We start from the raw sequence: 18,498 nt of genomic DNA on the forward strand, positions 1-18,498 counted from the left end.
AGAGGTTGGGGAATACCAGGTCTTCTCCCTGACCAGAGGTACAGGAGTCTACACACAGAGCATCTCTCCTCTATTGGCTCTGCAGGAGGGCAGAAACAGTGGTACCAGGCAGGGGGATAGGAAGAAGTCATCAGTCCTGCCCCTAAGTCCAAACCTCACAGCTGGGTGAGATGCTTCAAGTAGCACTGCTCCTTAAACAAGAATTGGGCAGGAAGAGATGCAGGCAGGAACTCCACAGGGAAACTGGCCACTAGAAACCTGAGTACTACTTGGCATCCTCTCCATGGTAATACCTGGGCACCCACATCCCATAGAACGCATCAGGACCACACTGGATGCCACAAGCACTCCTTCATTCAGCTTCACCAGGCAAAGGAAAAAGCCCTCTCTTGTCTAACCTGGTCTACACCAGCTTGCTCAACATCTGCAGTTTCCAGCATCACTTGGCAGCTCTGTTTGTGGTCAGATTTGTCCTGAGTCCATGGAAAAGGTCCTTGGCTCTGCAGCAAGTCTGCCATCTCTCACCACCAGGACTAGTAGCTCTCACTCCTGCAGAGCATTTTCAAACACTAACATCTGGTTCTGTGATTTGAAGCACGAAAAAAACAACAACAGTTTAAGTGGGAGACACAGAAAGGACAAACCCAACCCGGGCCCTTAAGAGCACCTGGCACCATCACAGCAATTACAGCAGCTACAAAGCACCAGAAGCAATGCTGTGAAGGGAGTAGCTTGTTTTACTTATCACTTGTGAAGCACTGAAGCTGGTTTCCTTGCTGCTGTCAGGTCAGCTGCTGCAGCTCCCTGCAGCACAGCTCAGTGCTGAGGAGATGCTGGGGCAGCCTGCAAGCATCATGTTGACCACGAGAGCTGCCAGCCTTCTGCCAAATGAACTGGGAGCACTGTTAATGAGCAGCTACAGGGAAGCTGTTCTGGGTTGGATCTGAACCAGTGCTTACTAATTCTTGAGCAGGGTACCCAGTGCATCCCTAACAAGAGCCCTTGTCCTGTGCTGGGAGGGTACATTTTGGTAGTAGGAGCAGAGAGGCAACTTTCATTCACCAGGGACTGACCAAGAAAGTTCTCCTCTGAACCTCTTCCCATCCTTAACATTACCCCAAAACAGCCATGAAATCAAGCAGCCAAAAATGAAGACAGCCCCAAACAGCTGTTCTAGTTTCTCCTTTATAGAAAGACTCCCCTCCATGGAAAACCAGCACTGTCATAAACACGTGTCCCCAAAAGCAGGGGGGAAAAGCTCCTCAAAACAAAACAGGAGCGGAGTCACTTGTGACACAAAAGAAAGACAGTCCATGTGAGAAGCACCAACACCCCAAGGAGTGGAGAATAAGACCATTTAAATTAGCTGAGATTTTGTAAGGCAGTAGCCATGTAAAAAAAAAAAACAAAACAGTACCAATAACATTTTTAAATAGCCTCAGAAGAGACAGATTTGCATCTCTACAAGGCTCAGCGCTGCAGTACAAACTTACCTGATGCAGGGCTGCCAGCCTCACTACACAGTTTTGCTTTCTTTCTGTTCTAGGAGCAGCTCAAGAGGATGCAGGTTTGATTTGAGCAGCCTCTCACCAGCAAAGATGAAAGCAAGGACCTAAGTACCTCGTTTGTGACTTCCTCTCACTGAAAAGTCTTCCCAGTGCACTCCAGCACCTGATCTCATTAGAAGGGAAAAGAGGGAACAGATGGGAACATAAAAAGGAGCTGTCAGCTATCAGCCACTGACCCTATCCCTCTTCCTGCTGCAGTGGGAGTATGACTGCCTGCTCTTGGAACAACAAGGCTAGCACAGGAGGCAAGGAGGATTTCAGGTGGGCAATAAACAGAAGGAGCAGAGGAAGCCGTGGTAAATAAGAGCTCCTCTTGTCAGGAAGAAATTCATCTCCAATCAGGAAAGATGCACGAGGACTGTGCACATCCAAGAATGCTTCTGCCCCTGCAAACAACAAGAAATAGCAGGTCAGCTGAAACAGGTGTGATGCCTGAAGCCCTCCCAGCATTCCTCTACCTCCAAGCTATCAGCAAACCCATGAGCAAAGTCCCACTGTGCAAGCAGGGAACTCCACTGTGCAAGCACGGCCTTTAGGAAGCCTGCAGTTCAGACCCACAACCTGCAGTTTGGGTACTGGAGAGCTCCAGTAAGCTTAGACTCAGCTCCTATCATATAGTCAAGGACACAAGACAAAGCAGGTATCTACCATCCTCCTTCTCCAGGTGCCTGCTTCATTCCTGGCTACACAGCTTGGAAATCTGGCCTTTCTGGGCACCTTGAGATACACTTCAGAATAACACCACTCACCTAAGATAAAGCTGAGAGGGAACCTGTTAGCAGGTTTTACCACATCAGCACTAAATATCCCTACAACGGGTGTAGCAGGTTTAATCACAATTAATCACAATCATTCCCCCATAGCACAAAGCCAAAACAAGCCCAAACAGCAGCTCCTCACCTGGGGAGGGGAGTTTTCACCTCCAGTAGACCTATCCCAGGTCTTCATTCCTAACTCCCACAGCAGGAAAAACATCTATTTCTATACTCAATGGAAAACCTTTTTCTCTTTCTTACAAGAAAAAAAGTCTCTCTCCCATGCCAAAGGCAGTGCAGCATGTAAGATGGACCAAGGATGACAGCAAATGTCAGAAGCTTGCACTGATCTAATTATGGCTGTGCCAGGGACCAGGCAACCTGACTGATCTCACAGTGGGACTCGATTTCCTTGGGAGGCAAGCCCAGCAATAGCTATTAGAGAAAAGGCAAAGTCACAAGGGCTAGTGAACAACTCACGTTCACTCCTCTTGTAATCCCTGACCAGCTCAGTGCTTTGGCAACATATGGAATAAGCTTTTTCATAGAAAATGCTGCCTTTCACTAGACAAACTGGATGGGAGGAATAGGTATAACTGAGACGTTATCTTGTCCACCTTCTTAGAGCACACTGACTCTATCAGTGTATTGAAACATGCTTGCTGCAGTCCTGAACACAGCTAAGATGCTGATCGTATTGTGAATGAAAATTAAGAGCCAAGCTTACCAGGCATCAGCTTTCCTCTGGCAGCTGCCTACATGCAGGTTCCTGCCCCACAGGGGACACACGGAGTCATAATCCAGGCTTGGGGTATGACGTGGGGGTGAGATGCCCAGCTGCTTGCCTCCTGCCTTGGTCACTCACCCCTAAGCCCTGAAGGAAAGAGCAAGGAAAGGGCAGTGAGCATCCAGCTGGTACCGTCAGCCCTCAGCATCACCTCTAAAAGAGAAACACAACAGGGCAAATTAAAATTACACCAAGATTTTCTAGAGGTATTCGCTGATGAACTTAAAGAAACACAGGTCTACAGCTTCCCTTTAGCAAAGCCTCAAGGCAGCTGCCTTCTTCTTACCATCTCCAGCTGCTGTTGCCCCTTTAATTAGGATCTGGATGCTAATTTCTCCCAGCCAGGTTCACACTGCTGGGCTGTTCACAGAAAGATGGTTTAAGCCTGATTTTCCTATGGAAGACAGTTTCTGGATCTGCTTGGAAATCATTTTTTTTCCCTGGCTGGTCTCACCAGAACTCCTTTAACAAACGATATCTCATTTAAAGACATATTTGGAATTAACCAAGTCACGCTAAATCCTCACAAGAATAGCTGGGCTGCAAAGGGAGCCCAACCTGATGAATCTTCTCCTTAAGGAGATCTGGACAGTAATGAGACTGGTCAAGGAGCCAGCCTGCAAGCAACACTTCTCCACAGCACAAAGTAGTGACAGCTCTGCAGGCTACTCTGGAAGGCTCCAGCTGTTTGTAGAGCTTAGCTCCCTCCTCCACTAGCTTGCAAGCCCTCCCTCCCAGACAGAGGGATTAGATAACAAGCCTCCTTTCAGACAGGACATCACAATCTAGGATGGCAGCTGTGGTCCCTGGGCTGAGCTTCGCTCCTCTCTGCTGCACAGGAAGCTTTTCTGCCTCATTGGACACACTGTCCACTCCTGCCCTGAACTCAGGAGGGAGCAGCCCTTCCACATCCTGCTTCCCTTCCCTACAAGCTACTTGGGGCTGCCCCTTTTTTTTTTTTTTATCTCACCAGCACAGCCAGCTGAAAGGTACTCAGTGCTGAGGATTCCTCCAGGACAGCAGTATTGCTCCTTCCAAACAGGCAGCATTTGCAGGGCAGGACACAAACCGGCAGCATTTGCAGAGAGCTCTGAAGGTACATCACCTTCCAGAAGCATCCATCGTTCATCCTGCTATTCTTGGCTCACAACAAAGCTCGTTTGTTTTCTGAAAAAAGCTGAGAGAACATAACACATCCTTGCACACATCCTGTCACCCTGGGAACTAATCCTGTACTCATCCTCCTTGATTTAACTGTCCCTTTGAGCCCACGGCACAATTTCAAAGCTTCTGGCACAAACAGCTGGCACAAAACACAAACAAGGGTCAGATAGCAAATGCAATCTCTCCTGGGGATGTTTTCCCAAAAGAAACTCCACTTGTTATGGTGATAATCCAGGTGAGCCCAAAACAGCTGCTCTTCAAGAGAACCATTAAGGTTGGAAAAGACCTCTAAGTCCAGTGATCAACCCATCCCCTATTAGAAAGAGGGCCAATTTCAAAGTTAAACATGATTGCATACAATGTTAAATATCTTCCAGGATGGAAATTCCCTAACTTTCAGGTCACATAAGCCTCTATCTGCCTCTAAAATTTCCAGATACACACATCTGTCCTTTCGGACCCTGTGCCGTAGCTGAAACATCCTGCATTGTTCTGGAAGCTGACCTCAGCACAGTCCTTGAAGAGAAGAAAGTCTCCTGCTTTGATTGCTTTCTGTTTTTAAGCAGCCATCTGTTGAACTATCAGCCGAGACAAAATTGCCAGCTGCTTTGTACCAAAGAGGGAACCCCGTGTTCAGCTGAAAGGCACTGAGAGTATCCACCTCGTGTGTGAGCAATGAACCAATAATCCCCTGGAAAGAGGAAAGGAGCCTTTTTGGAAGCTGGGGCAGGCACAGAGGCTGAGTCTCACTCCAGGTGCAGCACAGACATCAGCTGAAACCTGGGGCAGCAACACCAGCCCTGAGTACTGCACCAGCTTCTGTAGTCTGGAGCTGCTTGAGAACCTACAACCTGCCCTGCAGCTAAGAGGTGAATATGCAAGGCAGCTCTGGTGTGAGTCAGACCAAGGCTGGATGGTCCAAATGGATTTTTCTCATTGCTCCTCCACTGCTGAGCAAGCTACATTGACCCTGCAATGGAATACAATATGTACCTCTTCTTCACAGCCTTGCAATCCAGTAGCACGAAGGTCTGTCCTCAGGGGGCATAGCTGGATGGAAAGCACTGCACTCTGCACAGAGAGCGTGTCAGAAAATGACAGGCAGAGAAGGCATCAGTTATGTTCTTGTTAAAGAAGCTGGGTGTTGGGATGGAAGAAAAACCAAGGCTCTGATAGCTAAGAACAACCTACAGTTGGTAAAAGAACAGCAAGTGCCACTGTTTAGAGAAAGAGCTAGAATCTGAATTAGCAGCAGCAGGCATGGTATGGGTTAGTTAATCTAATGAACTACCACAGCAAACCTTTCCCCTTGCCCTGAAGAAACTGGCTGCAACCACAAACCATGCCCCAGTGAGAGGAAGAAGGTTCAGCATGTTACTGATTCAAGCTTAATTGCCTTTTGTAACAAACACACAAGCAAGAATTTGATTTTCCTTTTCCTACATTGAGGTACATCTTTGTGCTTGTTCTCTTTTCCAAGAAAAATAAAGGTGATCCTTGGAGCAGGAACATAAAGGGCAAATCCCAGTTCAAGTCACTTACCTGTGTTGTAGGACTTTAAGTTCTGGTCTCTCAAAATATGCCATCACAAAACCACCCATTGCTCCTTGCATGGTAGGAGGGGGTTGACTGTAGTACTGACTTTTTGCCCCCCACTGTGTTCAGCTAACAAATAGGGAAACAAAAAGAATGAGTCAGAAATGAGCATCCAAAAGGGCAGCTACTGATACTAACCAGAGGGATTCAGCCAAGAAACAACAGATGCCAGTATCCCAGACAACTTGATGAAGCGTATGTTAAATGGGCTGAAAGAAGGGCTTCCTGAAGAAATCACAGAAACATACACAGAATGGCTTAGGTTGGAGGGGATCTTAAAGATTACCCAGTTCCAAGCCCCCACCATGGGCTGGATACCTAATCCCTGGCTGAGGCTGCTCAAGGCTCCATCCACAGCCTTGGGCATCTCCAGGGATGGGGTACCCACAGCTCTGGGCAGTTGTTCCAGAGTCTCACTGGCCCTCAAGTAAGATATTTCTTCCTGACATCCAACCTAAATCTCCTCTCTGTTAGTTTAAAATCATTCCCCCTCATCCAATCACTGCTGGAGTGTATAAAAAGTGCTTGTAAGCTCCCCTCAAATACAGGAAGGCAGCAGTGAGGTCTCCTCAGAGCCTTCTCTCCAAGCTAAACAAGCCCAACCCCTCAGCCTTTCTTCATAGGAGAGGTTCTCCAGCCCTATGAGCATGTGTGGCCTTCTCTGGACTTGCTCCAACAGCTCCACATCCCTCCACATTCACATTCCTCCTGCACTGGAGGTCCCAGGCTTGGACACAGTAGTCTAGATAAGGCCTCACAAGGGCTGAGTGAGAGGGGTCAGTCTGTTCCCTGCCCAATGCCACCCCTCTGCTGATGTAGCCCATGATGCTGTTGGCTTTCCAGGCTGCAAGCACACACCTCTGGCTCACGTCCAGCTTTTCACCCACCAGGATCCCAAGTACTTCTCCACAGGGCTGTTCTGATTGAGTTCCTCCATCAGTCTGTATACATACGTGGGATTATAGGGCACTCAGCCTTGCTCAGCCTCATTAGAAAGCAGGTAACGTTCCTTAGAATCAGGCAAACCCTGCTCATGGGCTCCAAAAAGCAGAGCTGAAGCATTACTGAGTGCCTAGAGATGCTCAGTTAACATATGCCAAAACCCTCAATAAAACAGCAGCTCTTTTCCCCTGGATGAGTAATCTTCCCTATCAGGATGCAATCAGGAGTCCAGCTCTGATTTGGCTGGGACAGCCTTTGCTCTGATTAGGAACCTGTAGATCTCAGCCACTCAGAAGATTCTTGCTTGCAGGAAGATTGCCTACAGCAGCCCTTCAGATTAAACAACAGGCATTTATTGCAGGGCCAACACCCAACCAGAGCTGCTGCTCAGCTATTCACACAGCTACTTTCCTACTGAGTAATTAATGGGAAGTTGAACTATTTTTAAGCCTGCCCTGTATCCTCATAGAATACAGCTTCCTAGAGAGATGCATCTATGGATCTACAGTAAAGGTTGTCCTAATTCACAGAGACTTGGCAAAACAAAGCTGTGCCTTAAGGAAAAAAACAGACCCAAGATGGGACCCCTGTGAAAGCCACTGTCTGAAGTCTAGGACAGAAGCAGAAGTCTCAGATCTGCACTAAAAGAGGCCATTTTAAAGTGCCTCCTACCTTCTGGTCCATAAAGCCATAACTTGCAGCCCAACCACTTCCAAGGAAGTCTGAGATCTCTGCTATAAATACCAGACAGCCTCAGATGGCTCCTGAGCTGAGGCTCAGGACTGGCTGGGTTATTCACAGCCAGGGAATTAGCTAAATGCAGTTTAACTCATTTGTCTGCTTAATTTAGAGCACTCTTAAATCCCCATGTATTGATCCACATTGCCAGAGGTATTTTAACCTTTAAGAGTTTGTGCTTTAAGAACTCATGAAGGAAGCTGGATTCTGAGGCCTTGCATCCCCCCTCCTAAAGGATGTGTACAAAGGCAGCTGAGCTAAAATAACCATTCCTTCAAGTATAACAAATAATGCAGCACACCATCTATTTTTCTCCTGGACTTTGTCAGTACAGAGCTGCCAATCAGCCCCTGGCCACAAAAGCACATGTCCTAATTAAAGGCAACGTGTAAATGCCCAAAGCAACGAAAGCAGAGCTTCACTGGTGGCATTTGGCAAGTGACAAAATGCAGAAGCTTCAGCTAACAGTTCTTTGAAGGGCAAACCAAGGTTTATAGGCACCACTGCTGGAAGGAGAGCGTTAAATATCTTCAATTGGCAGATTTAATAATTGTCTGGGAAATGTCAAACGCTGTCAAAATACAGCAGAGCTCACTGCAGCTTGTAGCAAGGGGCTCCTCTGGGTTCATCTGGGAACACGAGCGGATGGGTCCTCAAACTCTGCCAACAGAAAACAGCTTGTTAGTTGGTACACAGAGCACAAAACCACTGGGGAAAAAGAGGGCAAGTCAGCCTACCCCAACAACCAGCACCTCCCTCCAGTACCTGTGCTGCAGCCCAGACCCAGTGCCAGGAATCTTCCCAGACTCACCGTGTTGGTGCCCCCAGGACCAAATGTTCTGCAAGCTGCACTCAACCCAGTTCAAGGAAAAAGACTGACGAAATGCTCCTCAGTTCTACCAGGACCTGATTATTTCCAGGAATTCTCTCACCTGAGAGGAAAGGAAATACAAGGAATGTTTTTGTTAAAGTGTTCTGAAACAAAAACGCAGAAATGGAACCCACAGCTCCAACAGCAAGACAGCTGCCACAGGAGCCCCCAGACACCTTCCTTCTGGCCTCCAGCTGCATGGGATTGCTTTATACCACCTTACACAAAACCCAAAACAGAATACTTCCTACAAGTTACCAAAGAAATGGCTCTGAGGTTGCCCATAAGATTAAGCATTAGCTTGTAAACACCCTGTTCTCTGCAGTGAAAGCCTGCAGGTCTGATTCAGCCCCAGCATTAGAGTTGGGTTTTGAACTGGCAAGGTAAGTGGCTTCAGCAGGATCAGAGCTGGACCACAAACCTTTCCTCGTTAGCTCAGGCCCTGCTGTCTGACCAGGTGGATGTCCTGCAGCAACCCAGATCCAGAGTCTGGTTTGGGGGGAGGAAAGCCAGTTGTGACAGCCTGACAAACCCAGGACATAGCCAAGGGCTATGACTCCAATGCCACCAAGGGCACTCAGACTCCAATGCCACCACCCCTTCTGAAGAGGCAGCCTCCCATAGAATGAAGAATGAGGCAGCCCCCTCCAAGAAAAAAAAAACATTAGTTGTTCCTCTGTCCTTGTTCAGTACTTCAATGCCAAAGCAATCGATGCCTTTACACCACCTCTGAAAGGCTCAGTTCAGAAAGTATCCTTTGAGGGGAAAGAAGAGGGAAGGGAAAATGCGTGGGGCAACATACCATCCAAAGGAGATTCAAAGAACTGAAGTTTCCTGAAACCAGTCCACTATCTAGACATTTCCTGTCTGCACAGATGCTTGGAATGGCAGAGCAATAAAACCCATTTCAGGAGAAAAGCTTTGGAGATGAGCACAGAGAGCAGTGCTGCACACTCTTTAAAAAGCCAGTGGAGCACACCCTCCTCCTGGGGGTGGCCAGCCCTGTAATTGCCAGATTGCTTCACTGTAATGATAGTGGGAGAGACAGAGTCAGGACAGCTGCAAAAAGTAAATGAGACACTTCTCCAAGAGGGGAAAAAAAAGGAAAGAAAATAACCAAGGCCTTCTTTAACCCAACTGTTTGAGCAGACATGAAAACATGAGTGTCAGTGATGGGCAGCTGGAGAGCCACAGAGGAAGTTAAACCCAAAGCTCAGCCAACCCAACCTTCTACAAAACCAAGCAGAAATTATACTCCGTTAGCTAAGAGCTCGGCTCAGGTCTCCCTTCTCCATCCTGCTTTCTAACAAATGCTGAGCCAGGCTGAAATGAGGGCGTGCACAGCTGAGGAGACCCAGGTTCCCTCCTCCTGCTTTCCAGGGCAGATCTAACACCCAGGAAAAATGAGATCTGGGAGTCATCAGACCCACCATCTCATTTATTCCCCACAGCTGCCCCTATTCTTTCCCCCACATCATTATGGTCACAATACTTGGCAATTACAGTCCCCCCTGCAGGGACATTCTCCATCAGGTTTTGAAGTGCAGCTCTGATGCAGAGCTCCATCTAAATTGAGCCAGCTTTGAGATCTGCATCTTACAGCTCAGCAGGAAGCTGGCTAGTTGAGTCCTCGACAAAACATCACTCTTCCCCAACAGTCCACCTAGGACAGCTTTTCCTGACTTCTGCCCTGCATTCTTGCAAGCCCCTTTATCAAACAAAGGCCTGCAGTGTCTGATGGCAGAATTCAACCAATTGCTTTCTTTTATTGCTTTACAGCACTGCAGTTGTTACTAAAGTGCCTCCAAAGGTTCCCAGTTCCCCTGCAAAGCAGGGCAGGCTGCCCAGGCATTTAAGCATCGCACAACAGGTTTGCCTGCTGCCTTACAGTCAGCTGAAGTACAGAGCAAACCCTGGACAATTTACTGTTATTGGAAAGAATGAAACTTGAAGGCACACCAGGCCCCTCTCCAAAAGGTTTAGCATCACTGCTGAGTGCTAAGCTCTTCATAAAAGATTTGTTCTTTGTTAGGTTTGAAGATTGGGTGCCCAGCATTCTACACATACCAGTCCAGGTAAGACAAAGAGTGCAACCACAAAACTCACCTGCCACACTATGCCTTCAAGAGGAATAACAATTAGCAAGGCTTTTTGGCCAGGAGTGGTTACCTGGCTAGGTTAGACACCTGTGCATTGAGGCTAAATAAAAAGGCTCCAGACTACATTAAAATGAAAGCCATGAGCTCCTTTCTTCAGGCACAGCCTTGTGATCTTGGATGCAGACGCCCAGTTTTTGCCATAATCTTATTAAGGAGCACAAACATCAAGCAGACCAACTTTACACAGCAGGAATAGAAAGGAACACCCTAAGGATACAGAGTGAGCCTGGCTTCACTGGGACCTGAGAGAATAAGAAGTCAGGAACAACGCTACTTTCATTTAGTTTTTAGAAATCCTCAGAGAACGACACAACCTTTAACTGCTTTTCTTCACAGTCACTTCTGCAGTTTGGGGCAGCACAGTGCTGCATTTGAGTACATGCACACTCAGCACGTACAGGACTGCAGCTGAGAGCTTTGCAACCTCTTCATGCTTTCCTACCTCAGTGCTGTTGAAATGTTCTGACTTCTAAACCTCAAGATGTGGCTCTGCAAAAATTCCCCAATATGATCAAGCTACTGTTTCAGGCATATCCTATTACCTGCTGAGGATGTGATCTTGAATACACTGACTGTTAGCAATTCAGTTTTTCCAGATCAGTTACTGGGATAAAGAGGAATAGGTGCAGAAAGTTCATAAATGCCCACGGCCCAAATACACAGGGATAACATACGTGACTGGAGGATGCAGAGTCAGAAGTAAGGCTGCTGGTTGCCTGCTGCCAATTCAACATCTGCTAATGACAAACAGAATAACTGTGACTTTTTCTAATAGCAAGAAATTACTTACTTGTCTGAGGTCTAGAGTTCAAGATCCCTTTGTAATGTAAAATTAGGCTTCATAGCATCCTGGAAACTGCGTGAGCCATCCTGGAAGAGATCATAATTCTAAAAGATTTCAGCTGCTTCACCTGCAGTGCTGAGGACCTGACAAATCTCTCCCTGCAAATGGTCCTGCTGCCTCTTCCAATCTGTTACATTTTCACCCTCACCTTCAAGATGCTTGCTGCTCCCCAGTGTCAACAAAGGATGGAAAACAGGACACAAGCCATCAGAGTAGGGTATCAAACAACTGGCAGCAGAGCTCTGAAACAGAAGTGACAGATAGTGAGGTGTTTCACATTGCAAACACAATACAGTTAGGGCAAGTGACTTCAGGTCTAGAAATATTTGCTCTAGATCAACCCTCCTCATCTGCCTCCTCCAGCTTTCCAATTCTGCTGCTTTCCAGATATGACTTCTTAGTAAAATTGCTTTTTCTTCTCCCTTCTTTCTGGGTTTTTCTATTTGTTTGGCTTCTGTCTGCTTACATTCTTTATTTGCTTCAAGACTCTTTGCTTTTAGGGCTGCGTTTGCAAATTTTTAAGTCACGGACAGTAACAAAAACTCTTCAAATCACCTTGAACAGATATAGTCCTTCAGTACCTCAAACAGAAAAGCAGAAGGCATACCAAGTTCTAATTCACACACTGCCTATTTTCTTCCTGAAATCCTCAGCATTACATGAAGTTTAGAGCCCACAGCTACACCTGTCATATCTCCCTAGCAGAGTCTTTCAGATACATGCAACTCTTCCACTTGGCTTGCCAGCAAGGCCTCATTTAGTTGCACCACAGCCTCCTGCCCTGCACCAGGGGGCCAAAGCTAGCACCTCCATTTGTCCATGCTTTATACTGTCAGACTGTGATGCAGAGGCCAGGGGAAAGCTGCTTGTTCCAGTCAGCTCCTCCGAAATCACTGCATGCTATACCAACGTGGGGCTGAGCCTTAATATTTTAGTAGGAACCAAGACTTCATGTGCTGGCCCTGTTCTAAAGCCTTATGCTTCTTACATCACATGTGCTAGAATCGAACAAAGCATTATGGTTCAGCTGATTTTTTCTGCTCCATATATCTCCAAAGGCAAAGCAGCATTCTCCTGAAATTGAAATCTGAATTTGAATCTGAAGTTTCAGAAACAGAGCTTCACTTCCCAAAAAGCAAATATTTACATCCACCAGCACCAGCTGCCTCTTTTCTTTCCCCTCCATTTCATCTCCAGATGCATTGTTGGTACATCTGCTCTATTAATTAAAACCGATTTACACAAGACAAAATTGAATCCTTAACACAGCCCTTCAGTGGGAAGAGATGACGTCTACAACAGCACTTGCATCTTTCAAAATTCCCATGTGCCATTTTCTCACCTTTGCTGCTTGAAAAGTGTTTTGCTCTGATGAAGTCCATTGGGCATCTCTGCAGCAGACAGAAAGGAAGAAAGGATTCAGCCTAATCCACTGCTCCTGACTGACCAAGCCTTCACTCCTGCCACTAATGATTACATGAGGAGTCAGGGGAAGGCAGGGGCTGTTTGGCTATTTGTTTTCATGATCTGACCAATTTCCAGGCTCACCCTTAAGAGAGAAGAGCAGCAAGGTGGCTTTAACCTGAGCTGCCCTTACAGTGCTCAGCAAGGCATAAAACAGCATATGACTGGTAAAGCACAGCAGAACAACAGACGTGAGTCACAAGCAGCTTTGCTGCATGCATCACCACTGCTATGGGACCGTGTTCCTCCTTCTCAGAATGGGATTATTGGCCCCGGCCTTGGGGTTTGCATGGTGTTTGCAACCCAATACTTACTTCAGGTGAGGGGTGACTTAGCAATCACTGCCTTTCATTATATCATAGCATTTGTAAGGAGTTACCATCTTCCAGTGGGTTCAGAAGGGAATACAGACAGCACAGCCCACTTGTACTCCCACTGAAAACAAGACTGAACTCTCTGCAAACTACAAAGGAGGTTGTGATCACAATTTTCCCCCAGTTCCTTCCTTCCATATCTAAACACCTTTCTGCTTATTGTAACAGAACCTCACCTTCTCAGATTCTGTCTGACAGGCCACAAAGCCCACCTCAGCCCTAACCCACCCATGCTCTCCTCATCTTCTCTGCTGTGAAAAGCCACAGAAGTGGAGCCCTTAAAACCTCAGCTGCCTTCAGGGGAAGGAATAAACACACAAGTTGACTCTAAGAGCAGATGGTGTCTAAAGGAAATTATGATAATTAAGCTTCAGAATTGCATATTTCCAAGAGACTGCTACATTTCAGCATCAAACCTCTAGGCCAGCGCAGTTATTAAAACTGTAAGTTTCACCACATTTCATTAATTGCTAATTACTGCTTCATTACTTCCACTCCTGCTCCCAAGACTGCTGCTGTCACTGTTTTCTCTGGGAAGCAGTTTAGGTCACTCAAAACTGCTATGAGTGATGGGATGATTCATGTAGTTAGTGAGGAACAGGGAGGTGTTCCCAAGCACTGTCTGTGTGCAGCTCCAGCCCCACTTGCAGGTCAGCTCTGGTGTGGTTGCACACACTGAACACTATCAGGATGACACTGATGGGTTGATGGTTGGACCAGATGATCCTAGAGGTCTTTCCAACCTTAATGATTCCGTGACACAAGGTGACTGGGAAGGCCTATAGAATGCTGGTTGAGCTCCACTTTCACCAAACTCACCGCTCCAGTATCCAACGTAAGGAACAATTTCTGGTCTATTCCCTCTGTAACCCAGTGATAAACTGGCCAGAACGAACTTCACGCTTGGATCTAATCCTCTTCCTGTGCAGAGTCCCTGTAGAATTTGGGTCAGATAAAATAACTCATCTTCAGCCTGGGGTCTCACTCACTTCCTGCAGGAGCTGAGGGAACAAAAGCTGGACAACAGCCTGAGCTCTGAGCAGGTTTCCAAATTCAAAACCTGCATTTAAGTATGCGAGCTCGTTCACTTTGGTAAAGCTGGTCTTGTAATTAAGAGCAAAGCAATCTACAGAAGTTTATGAAACAAGGTAACATAAGCCCATAATGGAAGCACAGAGCCAATTTAGGGTTTATTCAGTGCCAGTGCTATTAACTGTGCATCTTAGGCACAATTGTACTTCTCTGTAAATCTACATTTCATTAACACCCTGAAATCAATTACTGGGTGATTTATAGTTAAGGTTACAGTACTGACAGCTATTAAGCACCCAGCTACTGCAGTGCTTCCACTGAAAGTGTGAGCTTGCAGTCATTGATGGTTAGGCAAGCTTTCCAGCTGGCTGGGATCGAGCTGCCCTCTCACACTCTGTGCATCAGCCAATCCAGATCCCTTCCAGCTTGTGCTAACACATTCAGTGCCAGCTGTAAGAGCTGTGTGACAGCAAGCCCCCAGTGCTGAGCAGCAGCACTGCTACCTGTGAGGAACCTTGCAAGAATCCCAACCCGGGGGACTGGTTCCCAACACCCTGTACAACCTATTCCATGCAGGGCTCTGAGCTCACCTTGCAGCGTGCATCTCTCAGGCTCGTGTAGTTGGCACTTTCCATCAGTGCAGCTGCAGTATGGAAGAAAGGCAGGGAGCCCAGCTTCCCACACTGTTCCTGTGATTCAAATGTCCCCAGCAGCAACTGTGCTCCTGCCCCCTCTGCCAAGCAGCATCATTATTGGAGGCCACCTCAGAGCCAGGTTTAATTGTGACCCCAAGATAGACTTCATTACTTTTCAACTCAACAGCTATATAGTACACTGTCACCAACCTGGAACAGTCAACTGATTATAAAGAAAGCATTTAATCACCTTAACCCTCTAGAGACTTACATTAAGGCACTTCACCACCGCAGCCCCTTCGTTCCTCCATCTAATTGAGGTTTCATTACTGCCTGGCCATCAGGTCATTGTTTTGAGGCACAGGTACCTGACAGCTTAGGACCTCAGGGTACAGCAGCGTGAGCTTTCATTTGTATCAGGCAGCCTTCATCCATCCGCATCTCTCAGCCGTACAGATAATGATCTCTGACTTCAGCAACAAATAAGTTTTGAATATTGATTCACTTCTCCCCAGTACCCACCAATTTAGATAAATCAATTTGTCAACAAATGACAGGCACTCCTCCCTGCTCCCCCTCAGTTTAGATAAATCAATTCGTTAACAAGCAGCAGTCATCTTCATTTAATGAAACACTGAAGATGACTTAAATAAACATGTTCAGGTTTCCTACAGGAGAAAAGCATCCTTTAAAAGGGACCACCAAGCGTGGTGCAGTAGTTGCCTTCAAATAGGTTTGTATTATAGGTAAAATTTCATCCCCCCTCCTTTGCCAGCAGGTACCAAGAACATGATAGAACACGGTGGCAGAATTTGCTCAATCTCTCTGCTCAGCCTAAAAGAGAGAGCTCCTCTGCTCTGCGTTCAGTGATTCAGCTTCTGACAACACCTAAAACTCAAGATCTGGCAGGCCAGCTTGCATAAGATCTATCACAACTGAAATAAGATTTATAATCAACATAATGTAGCGTATCAAGTGACTTTAAAGACTGAAGAAATCACATACGCAGCTTAAGGTTTCTAACAGCAAAACAAGGACAGCCACGCTTTTCCTTCTGTTTCTAATCTGCCATCTCGTGTTTTCAAGCAATATTTTTATACTGCAATATTGTGAAAAGTAAATATTTCAAAGAACTGTTTAGTAGCTTAAATACAATTGCAGACATTTACATTTCCCTGTAATTCAGTACAGCCACATTAAACCACACTTCCACCAAATTTGACATAGTCCTTCAGACAGGCTCCTCCAACGCAGTCCCCATTTTAATGACCATTCATTTCTAGACTCACGTCTCCTGAAGCACATTTTGATGTTCACTGCCAACGCTTCAGTCTAGAGTTAAAATCAAGTGAGACAACGCTAGCCTACATTTCAGTAGGCATTCAACAGCATTTCTAGCTTAAAGATTTTCCCCAATATTTACCACCTGTATGAAAATCAAGGTACCAGAGAAGTACACCTCTTATATCATCTCCTACCTCTAGGATATGGTACAGTATTGACCAGCTCCCTAACCTGGGGTCCTCCTTCACTTCCAAAGCAGAGAGGCAGTGAGAAACGTGAGCTGCAATCAGAACCAGCTAGCACAAAGTCTCGTGACAAACCTGATAACCAGGCCAAAGACAACCAGTTGGAACCCATGTCAGTACAGCAGAGAAATAAGGCATGCAGCTTTTCTTTGTTTAATAACACCATTCACTGAAAGCAAGTACTTTGAATGAAAGCATTTGGATAAGGATTAATAAAAGACTTTGCAGACAAAACTGCAGTGTGGTTTCCTACCAGAGCGGCTGTCAGAGCCAGGAGGAACTGAAGATCCTTTGGACAGCCCTCGCTGTGCAAGCGGGCTCCATGCACAGCAGCTGTCTGCCAAGATGGGTAACAGGACCAAGGAGCTCCTACACACTGCTCACACCTCTTCTGTCACTGATGTCTCTTTGAAACAGTAAGCTGCAAAGGAAAAGAGCTGAGAAAGTGAGCTGCAGACACACCGTGCTCAGCAGGCCTCCGCCTCTTTCATTCACTGATGATGGGTCCACAAGGCAGGTTCTCCCTCCTGCAATTTGTTTTCTTCTTCCACGTTTGGGTAGAGAAATGAACAGCAACAGAACTAAAACAGAACATAGTTTATTTTCTCTGCACACATTTTGTTTTCCATCCATTCAGATGAGCTCTTTTAACACACATTCGCGGGCCAAATGGAAATACACAACAGCCCCATAAGCCAACATCCCATAATGTACATCAAAACAATATTTACATTCACACCCTTCAAAACAAAAGCATACGATGAGTTACAGAAAGAAAAATCTTCCTTGTTGTAGCATCTTCATGGGGGTTTCCATACACGCAAGCACAAGCGTGCGTAAAAGAAAGGCAACACACAACTGGCAAACTATTTGTACAGATGCTCACACCTCAGAGCTTCTTTAAAACAGAATTTTGAGCGAGGAAAGGCCTCTCCTTGCTGGTGGGAAAATGCCCTGCATTTAAATGCCTCATAAAGGTTCTGCTTGTTTAAGTCCCTACAGCCACCAGCTAATTCTTTCAGCAAATTCCATTGTTCAGACTTGCATTCAGCTCCGGACCCCTACAAGTGGCACAGGAGGGCTCAATGGCAATCCAAATTATTCCCTGAGGAGTAAGAAATGAGCAGCCACAGGCTGAATGCATCGCCAGCATAAACAGCCACGCTTGATCTTTGTCAGGTGAATGCAACACAAACAACTGGAGCTGGGATATCCGTATGGCATTCACGAAAACGGTTTCAAGAATGAGATGGAGAAACCATTACCAGGCTTCTGGGAGGAAATTTTAATCTCCTTGCCTTCAAAGTGCTAAAAAACAAGAGATAGATATTCAAAGGCTGCAGCTGAGATGGAGGCTCTTGTTTAAAGCCGATAAACAAAAGCATTTCACACCACCCAAAACGGTAAGACAAATTAAGGTAGGACTTCCTCCACTTCACCATTAAGAATTAACGAGCTGAAAATCACCTGTAAATTAAACAGATGTCAAAAGATGGGTTTTAGGAACAGCAGCAGAAGGTGGTAAGGCTCTGAGGCTTCAGCTTGCTTCAGGTCAACCTTCATTTATTGCATCCTAAAGCATCCAGTTGCAGGGGTCCAAAATCAAAGTGTGGGGTTTCTTCTTTTCTTCTCCCACTTTCTACTTAAGGAACACAAAGTCCTTCTTGTTAAATTCCAAGCTGTGCTTTTAATAAACTGTAATTCTGCTAAATATTCTACTTTGACCACTAGTAATTTAATAGATCAGCTTAAATTAAGATGAATAGACACCAATTAGTACCATTTTAATAAGCTACCGGATTTCATACTATAAATCTCATTATGTTTCGCAGAAATTAAATTGAAAAGCCAGTGGCAAAAACACACAATCTGCACACATCCAAATAAATCCACATAAGATCAGTGAAAATAACTGGCAAGTCTCAATGCAACTCAACTAAAAAAAGGAAAACCAACACATTCGGTTGGTGAGGTATCCAATCCATTCAAACTCCATGCAGCTACTATGCTAGCTTAAAACAGAAGCTCCAGACTTTCAGA

General features: G+C 46.0%; 1 protein-coding gene across 12 annotated transcripts in view; it reads right to left on the bottom strand.

Moving 5' to 3' along the window:
• The window catches only part of CMTR2 (cap methyltransferase 2), a 30,368-nt gene that overhangs the window by 3,935 nt on the left and 7,935 nt on the right, over positions 1-18,498 (bottom strand). For 2 of the 12 annotated variants that reach the window (XR_016470820.1, XM_090149739.1), the window contains 9 exons: positions 16,712-16,879; positions 12,767-12,815; positions 11,371-11,666; positions 8,362-8,482; positions 5,817-8,210; positions 4,081-5,345; positions 3,051-3,197; positions 1,745-1,954; positions 399-582 (listed from right to left, as the gene is read on the bottom strand). The gene's annotated coding sequence lies outside the window, so the exon portion shown is untranslated. Of the gene's footprint in view, positions 1-398; positions 583-1,493; positions 1,955-3,050; positions 3,198-4,080; positions 5,462-5,816; positions 8,211-8,361; positions 8,483-11,370; positions 11,667-12,766; positions 14,197-16,711; positions 16,880-18,498 lie in introns of all 12 variants that reach the window. The other 10 variants (XM_090149749.1, XM_090149747.1, XM_090149744.1 and 7 more) reach the window with 9 other exon arrangements.

This window comes from Phasianus colchicus, chromosome 13 (assembly GCF_987193195.1).
Source record: "Phasianus colchicus chromosome 13, bPhaCol1.hap1.1, whole genome shotgun sequence".
Classification (NCBI taxonomy): Eukaryota; Metazoa; Chordata; class Aves; order Galliformes; family Phasianidae; genus Phasianus; species Phasianus colchicus.